Below are 9,422 nucleotides of genomic sequence, written 5' to 3'. Positions count from 1 at the left end.
TCGGAAAAATCGATCTAACGAAAATAAACTGGAATTGAAAAAAACCGGATCTGGATCTAGGGTTTACCGAAATAAACCGGAAAAAAACGGCGAAGGCGGTGGCGGCGGGGCGCGGCAGCGCGGGCGGCGGCGGCTAGGGTTCGGCGGCGCAGGGTGGGCTGGGCGGTGATGTGGGTTGTGGGGCAGGGGGCCCCCGGCTTATAAAGCCCCCCGGGCGGAGTCCCGCTCGGGTACGGCCTGGAGTCGGTTTACTTTTTTTAAATAATTCCGACATGCAGAAAAAGAAAGAAAAGAAATACTAAACGGACTCCAAAAATCCCGAAATAAATTTTCCCCTCCTCTAAAAATAAGCCGGACAAGATGAACATTTATTTGGGCCTAAAATGCAATTTTGAAAAACGCGCATTTTCCTAATTCAAATAAAATAGCGATAAACTCCAAAATAAAATCTTATTTGATTTTATTATTAAATCTCCAACATTTCTTTATTTTGGGGAAGTCATTTTATTCCCTCCCTCTTTTTTTATAAAAGAAAATATATGAAGATAAAATAATTAAAATCAAACGATCCTATTTTCAAAAAATTAGAAAACTCAAATATGAAAATAACGAAATCCCCAACTCTCTCCGTGGGTCCTTGAGTTGCGTAGAATTTCTAGGATCAAGCCAAATGGAATAAAATATGATATGCAATGATGATCTAATGTATAACATTCCAAATTGAAAATTTGGGATGTTACAAACCTACCCCCCTTAAGATGAATCTCGCCCTCGAGATTCGGGTTGGCTAGAAAATAGGTAAGGGTGGTCCTTCAGTAGGTCTTCCTCGGTTGGCTAGAAAATACTATTCATCTGGTCCTCACAATGAAGTGACAACACCCTGCGCCTGACACTAGTCTAGGAGGCGTGTCCGTGTTACCAAAGTCAGCCTCACCCTATGCACTGTGCAGTCTGTCACCGCTGGTGTATAGCACATTAGCATGCCTCGCCTCGTCTCCCTCTCCCCTCGCATAGCACCACTCCATCTCCATCTCCATCTCCATCTCACTGTGCCCCCACGTACCGTTGCCTCGCTCGCCTCCCCTAGTACCACTATTCCCTCGCTAGCCGCTCCAGCACCGACAACCTTCTCCCCCATAAATCAAGCCCCCCAAAACCCCCACCTTCCAAACTCCACAATGGCCGAACACGAACCACGCAGCATCCATATGAGCCGCGATTGGAGCAATCTCCCCAGTGACATCCTCGACATCTGTTGTTCGTGTATGGATATGTTGAGCGCCCTGCGGCTGGCTGCATGCTCGAGGGACATGCACACGGCCATCATCGAAGCGAGGCCTAAGATTTTCAAGACACCCTGCTTGCTGCTATCTGGTCTTGCGAGATTTGCTCACCATGATACGGAGGCGTACATGATGCCCCTCCACTTCAATCCGATGTCCATTAGCCAAAACTTCTTTGCAGGTATGTAGTAGGTCGTTGTACATCATTTTCCTTGACTTCGATCTGATCACCATCGCTCAAAACTTCTTGGCAGGTATGTATTGGGTCAGCATGAACTCCCACTGGATGGCTGTCGTGAGAGAAGACGGGAAAAAGTTGGTGCTCGTGAACTTCCAGACCTCCCATGAGATTATCCTTCCTCGGTTGGATTATATAGAGCTTTACCATCGTGGTCCAAGTCATCTAGATTACCATGTCAGTTGGAGGGACCTTGTTTTACAGAAGATTGTAATCTGCCAAGTGCCCACACGACATGCGAATTACGCAGACTTCAAGCTAATTGCCTTGTTCGAGCGCGGACTCGCCTATCTTTATGCTGGTGCCTTCTTTAGCTAGAGACAACTCAGCTTGCAGTGGATCATTGTAAAAGCTGATACACACTTCTGTGATGCTATTGAACCTAATGGCATCATCTACGCGATTGACAAAGCAGATGGCACCATGTATTACTGGGACGACGCGTGTAAGGTGTTTCCTTCTCATGTTAATGATGACGCCATGACACTGTTTGAACTTTTTGTGATGTTTGGCATATCCCTGTTTGAGCAGAATTTGAGTAGAACTATGGCAATGTATTAGAGACGTCGTAAATCAGCTATATTTGGAATGAGTTCATTTATGCGATTGTGACCATATCATTACAACCAATTTGTACCCCCAGAATAATAAAATGGTTAGGAATATATGGATATTCTCCTTATTTTACAGTAATCTATATACTACTACTAAATATGAGTGTGTATCAATGGCCATGTTAGTTTCCTCATTTTCATGATGTAGAAACATGCACCACACTGTTGGTTTCATCTAACCATACATTAGGGAAGTAAATGTGCATATGGAGAACTCTATATTTGGAAGTAGTGAAATCCTATAATGCTTACCATGTGTACATACCTAGATTCGCCCTTCAGCAATCAATGGCTAGAATAATATCCTCACAAAAAATTTGCCCACAGAACACGAGCATATAACAATGCATGGTCTTTTAGTTACCTTGAAGAATTTGTTTGTGAGGATAGAACATGATTACATAACATGCATGACATGGTAGTTTCCTATGAAGAATCGATTGCGAGATAACATGAGTATAACCATGCATGGCACTTCTATATTTTCGAACCCAGTATACATTTCCCTATATTTTCCTCCCAGTTCCAGCAGGGACATATCAATGTTGTTTCTTGCATTATCCTACTCATACTCTGAACAATGCTAATCTTACATTAATAATGCATGTCCTTTTTGATATGATGCAGTGTCCCTACAGTTACTGCCCTTTATAATCACACCACATTTGCCAAAAATAGGGAAGCACAACTGGTTCCTCGCTCGATCAGACAACGACAAAAGACTGATGATCATTCGGACACATGAGTCGGAAAAGTTATATTGCAAAAAAACACTGTATACAAGCACCGTGAAATACGTGAGTATCCGGACAGTGGCTCTTACGTATATGAGCAGGATACCAACTTGTTGGGGCCTTCAGGATTTTTGAATTGGAGGCGGGTAAACAGCCTTGGTTCACACTCTCTGTTTCTCGAAATCAATTATCTGGTTAACCAGGAGATCACCTGTCACATCCCTAGTTCTGGCCTGGCCTATGCTTGCTTCCATGTGTGCATCATTTTAAATTCAAATGAAATTTGAATTGAGGAATTTTCAAAAGCCTCATGAAACCTCTAAAAATAACCAACATTTAAATCTTCTCAAATGAGTCCAAGAAAATGTTCCTGTTATTCCATAGAAATATTGGTAAGAGGTAAAATTCAAACCAATATTTTTGGAGTCACAGAGATATTTATTTTGGCCATTTGAATTAATCCAATAACTATTTGCTTTGGATTTATATTTAATATATATATTAAATATGACTCCAATAATTCTGGAAGTTTGTGAGTGGCTTTGTATATATTTTAGCAAGCCACATAAAAACCTACAGAATTTATAAAAATGATTTAGTGTCTAAAACTAAATCAAAACAAACTGCGGAAAATAGAAAACAGAATTAAATAGAAATAAGAGAGAAAGGCCAGGAGGCCACTTACCTGGCTGGGCCGGCCCACCTGGCCCGTGCCAGTCACCCTCCTCCTTGCGCCAGAAGGACGTCGGCGTGTCGACGCGCGCGCGCCCGAACTCCACCTCCTGCTTCCACCTCCTCCTGCCTCTCTGCTCGCTTCCCCGACCCCCTGGAGATGCCACGCACCTCCCTGGCGCCACGTCCACTTCTCCTCCGTCCCTATCCCCCTCTGCTCTCTCTCCCTCCCGCGACCGAACGGAGCCCATCGCCACCGACCAGCGCTCGCGCAGCCGCAGCCATCCCGAAGCCTCTCCGACACGCCCTCGAGCTCCGCCGGTCCTCCCTCGTCCTCCTCGTCGTCTCACGCGACCAGAAGAGCCCCGGAACGCTGCCCCCGATGTTTTCCCCCTCCTCGGCCGCCGGAGATCCGCCTCGCCGTCCCGCTCGCTCCGACGCTTCCCCGGCCCCGTCGTCTGCACCGGCCAACTCCCCGTGAGCTCCTCTTCCTTCTCCCCCTCTCCGTTCTCTCGTTTGCACGTCGTAGTTGCCGCCTTGCCAACGACCGAAACCCGCCGCCGCCCGCGCTCGTCGCCGGCGAAGCCTCGGTGACCTTTTGGTCCCGCGCGTGCGCCCGTTGCGCTCGCAACGTTCCGTAGAGCAGAACTAGCATGACAGCCGGCTCGTTTGCAAGCCGCAGCGCCAACCCTGCACCCACCCGTAGCTCCGGCCGCCGCCACGAGCTCGACTCCGGCGAGCATGATCCACCCTAGCCCCTCCCATTTGGCTCTCTGGATGCGCAAGAGCGAGGGCTATGCCCTGGTGCCCTCAGCGTGCGAATTCGATGCCCCTAGCGCAAGTCCGGCGTGCCCCCGCCGTGCTCTGTGGTCGTCGCCGGCTAATCTCCGGCCAGCTGACGTGGCTGGCTTAATTAGCCACTAACCACCGCATCGTGTCACAGACAGCCGGGCCCCACCGCTTAACTAACCGGCTAACTAAAATAGATTAAGTTTAATCTAATTGTAGTGGCCCCACGCATCAGCTTTGACCGCGCTCACGTGGCCGTTGACTGGGCCCACATGTCAGCGACACAAACTCGTCTGAGACATTGACGTGTGGACCCCACTGGCCAGGCTTGACCTGGACCAGCCCCGTTGACTTTCTGACGTCACTAATACGTCATGCTGACGCAGTATTTGTTTCTGGAATTTAAATAAATCTTAAATGATTTATTATTTTCAAAAAAATGTCCAAAACTTCTAAAATTCATAGAAATTCAACCGTAACTCCAAATGAAATAATTTATATATGAAAACTGATCAGAAAAATCCAATCTATCCATCTGTACTATTTTCATGCATGTTAGAACAACTTATAGCTGCTGTTTAGCACAAATCATATAAATGACATTTGAATTCCACATATGGAGTTTGGTTTTGAACTTAGGGTTCAAACCAACTTCATTTAACTTTGTTGCAAGCTGCATTAGCTCAAACCACAGCATATTGCCATGTCATAGCATGCATCATATTGTGCATTGCATTGATCGTGTTTCTTCTGTGTTTGCCGGTGTTGTTCCCCCTCAGTAGACGCTGTACCGATGATGTGATCGTTGACACTGATGAAGACTCAATGTTATCTTCAGAAGTGCCAGCAAGCAAAACCCCCTTGTTCATTCTGATACAACCCTACTCTCTCGCTCCTGCTCTCTTTTACTGCATTAGGACAACAACGACATATTTGTTACTTGCTGCGGTAGCTGAACCCCTTATCCTCTGCATGACCTGTCATTGCGACAGTAAATAGATGAAACCCACTAGCATGAGTAGGAGTTGTTTGAGCCCTGATGTGCCTACTCTTTCATGCTTGTTTGTCATGCCTGCTACTGCTTAGAGTTGAGTCAGGTCTGATTCATCGGGGATGAATCAGAGGTGTGTGAACATGTCCTACTGTGTGTGAACTAAGTGTGTGAACACGATTTGGTAAAGGTAGCGGTGAGAGGCCATGTAGGAGTACATGGTGGGTTGTCTCATTGCGGCCGTCCTCAGGAGCTGAGTTCTGTGTTTGTGATCCATGATCAGTTACTACCACACATTGGGCTCCGGGCGCTCCAAGCTCTCTCGACTTATTAATCAACTCGATCTCTGTCCAGGAGTTGCAACTAGTTTCTGGTGTTTGTAGGTAGTGTTACTAGTCTACCAAGTGGCACCCGGTACAGGTGGGCTTGGGACAGACTAGGCACAGTGGCCCGGTGTACCAAGTAGCACCCGGATGGTGGGCTTGGGAACCCTGCACACATCGTTTGGGGCCGTGAGCGACACCCCGGCCGGATCTCCTTGCGGATGGAACCCGAATAGGCGATAAACCTAGACGAGAGACTTGTGTGGTTAGTCAGGTCGTGGCTGACTCCCTCGCCAGGCTTCCGCTTGAAGGTTACCGAGATACACGAGGTGTACATGGCGGTAAGTGGCGAAAGCGTGTGTGAAGAAGTAAACCCCTGCATGGTTAATATGATCTATTCGAATAGCCGTGTCCGCGGAAAAGGACTTCTGGGTTGCCTGTACAGTTCATAGACAAGTGAAAGTGGATACTCTAAAATACGCAAGATAAGCGTGAGTGCTATGGATGGCGTTCTCGTAGGGAGACAAGAGCGGATCCATAGTGGTGTATTGATATGGTGAATATGTGGACTCGTGTGCGCCACCTCAAAAGAGTTACTTGCAGTCGTAGTTCAGGATAGCCACCGAGTCAAAGCTGGCTTGCTGCAGTTAAACTCCACCACCCCCTTTGTTGATAATGATGCATATGTAGTTAGATCTGATGTAAGTCTTGCTGGGTACATTTGTACTCACGTTGCTTAATTTATGTTTTTGCAGAGAGACTTCAGTCTTGCTAGTAGTACCGCGTGGACTTCGACATTTAGCTTGTTACCTCAGCTACGATCTTGTGCCCTCGGCAGGATCTGGTAGATAGTTAGGCTTCTCGGCCTTTTTCATTTATAGTTGTCTGTACTCAGACATGTTAAGCTTCCGCATGTGCTTTGACTTGTATGCTCTGATTGTTGGGTCATGAGACCCATGTTTGTAATATCTCGCTCCTCGGAGTCTATTGAATAAATTACTTGAGTCGTAGAGTCATGTTGTGATGCCATGTTGTATTTGCACATATCGAGCATATTGTGTGTATGTTATTGAAATGCTTGGTATGTGTGGGATCTGACTATCTAGTTGTTTATCCTTAGTAGCCTCTCTTACCGGGAAATGTCTCCTAGTGTTTCCACTGAGCCATGGTAGCTTGCTACTGCTCCGGAACACTTAGGCTGGTCGGCATGTGTCCTTCTTCGTTCCTGTGTCTGTCCCTTCGGGGAAATGTCACGCGATGAATACCGGAGTCCTGTTAGCCCACTACAGCCCGGTTCACCGGAGTCCTACTAGCCCAGTGCTACAGCCTGGATTCACTCGCTGATGACCGACACGTTCGATGTTGGGTCATGGATGCCTGTCCCTGTAAGTTTGTGCCACTTTGGGTTTACGACTAGGCATGTCAGCCTGGGCTCCTTATCATATGGATGCTAGCGACACTATCATATACATGTGCCAAAAGACGCAAACGGTCTCGGGCAAAGGTAAGGCGACACCCGTGGGAATATCGTGCGTGAGGCCGCAAAGTGATATGAGGTGTTACATGCTAGATCAATGTGGCATTGAGTCGGGGTCCTGACAGCTTTGGTATCAGAGCTTGACTGCCTGTAGGATTACCAAGCCAAACTGGTCGAAGTTGAGTCTAGAAATTCTTTAGTTATGTAAGGGAATTGATTGTGGGATGGAACGTAAGGCTCTTTTTACTCCTTATACCTCATGGCCTTCTGATCTGAGTCACCCTCTTCTTCTCTACGGGGTTAAGAACTAGGCCTTCTCTTCTTTCTATCAGGATCACGTGTTACTAATCCGTAGATTTATAAGATTGTTGGATTTAAGTCTCAGTTCAGTTCCTACTACTTCTGTATGTTAACTGTTGATCTCCAAACCTTGATATTATGATGATCAAGTGGTTATGCCACCATTTTGTAGCATGTCTAAATTCTTTTGAGCATTTACAGCCGTTATGCTGTCCGAGTCATCCCAGGTTTCTAAATAGTCTGATGCATTTGCAAATCCCTTCTTTTCGTTCCGATGTCTGTTTAGGCCAGATTAACCACACCAACTAGTGTGTTGAGGTACTTCATTGCCTCGGTATATATGTTGGAGCTAGTATTATGACCCTAGGTGTCTTAGAGTACCACCTAGTAAGCTAGCCATGATTTGTGTTCCCAGTGTGATGATTCTGGCCTTTATTCTCGAAAGCATCCCGTGATGCCACTTAGTAGTAGGTATTCTACTCCTTGGGTTTTGAACCCAAGATTCACCCTACTTACCTCGTGTTGATAGTGTTGCTAGTTCCTTTAGGATATTAGTAACCTTTGCGATAGTCCTCGAGGTCCGTGGTATTTCGTTCTTCCAAATACCATGAACCATTCTTGGCAGGAGTTCTTTTGAACCTAAAGATCACAACCAGAGTGCTCTTGATGAGTTCTCCATATCACATTGTGAATCTGCATGTCCTTCCTTTTCAGCATGGGTTATCCGGAAGAAATATGCTGAATTTGTTCGGCATACCAATCCATGTATCCACAACTCAGAAAATTGTATGTTCCATTGAGTTGTCCCTCTTTAGTTGTATTCCAATCTTCATCTATCCGTTGATAGTCAAGAGTAATTGTGCATTCGTGTTATCGATGCTTATTATTCTTGTGGTCCGTCGAGCCATTCTATTCTGGAATGACTAGGAGAAACAAACTCCAGTACCTCATCCATATCCAGGATCGGGTCAAAGAAGTTGTGCTCCGCAGATCAAATTGCTAATCCAGCTTTTGTTCTGCTCTACCTTGGAGTATTACCATCTTTATATCGGGATTGTTATAGGAATTGCACACCATCCTATGAACTCTTGGTACAGTGATACTTCTTGCCATCATTGTTCATTCCTCGGTTCCTGTGTTATTGTAACCGGAATGCCGACAAGTGAATCGTGGTGTGTGAAATCAATACTGCTAGCAACTCCGTTGCTTGGTAGTTAAATGGACAATAACCTCATTCTTAGCGTGCTGATTATTGAGTCATCATTCTAAGATAGATTGTGCTACCTAGTCCTTATTTCCGGGTACACTCTTCAATCAATGAGTTGGGATCGTATCGGTCCCTCGCTCTTTTGATCATATCGTCTTTCCCTAAAAAGCAAGATTGTTCTCAAGTTTAGTAGCATATCGGTGGTTCGTGATTTTCCGAATATCTTCTCGGTAGTATCACCAGATTGTCACCTGACTGTTATGTTGAGCTCGTGATCAAGATGGTCTCTTGTAAAACCACCCCTTCTCCAAGAGTTTGTGTTGGGTACCCCTGAGCTAGTTGGCTAAGCTGAACAACAACTTGGAGAGTTGGAAGATGGAAGCTTGTCCGATTTAGTTCATCTTAAGGGATATCTTGTGTGTGTGTGTGTGTGTGTGTTGAAGATAGATGATATCTTTATTGGTTGATCCTCGTGATCAATTGTTGGATCTATTATCTTACCCAAACCTTTGATTTGAGTATGGGCTGTCGTCAAATCAAATCAGAACCAACGATATTCGTAATGTTGTCTTACTCGTGGTTATTCCTCGAGCATACACCATTATATCTTTCGGGTCTGACCAATGCTATCACCTTGTTCACATAATTGTGGAATTCCACTAATATGGAAACCTGGATGGGTTGTTGTTGAGCCCATTGACAACATCCTTATCTCCTCCATGATTTTGTTGAACATTAAGCTAGTGTTGGAAACTTGTGTAAGCATTATCTTCATGACTCGTTCGTGAAGCATA

Source organism: Triticum aestivum, chromosome 1B (genome assembly GCF_018294505.1).
Source record: "Triticum aestivum cultivar Chinese Spring chromosome 1B, IWGSC CS RefSeq v2.1, whole genome shotgun sequence".
Lineage (NCBI taxonomy): Eukaryota > Viridiplantae > Streptophyta > Magnoliopsida > Poales > Poaceae > Triticum > Triticum aestivum.
This window is presented reverse-complemented; position numbering follows the sequence as displayed.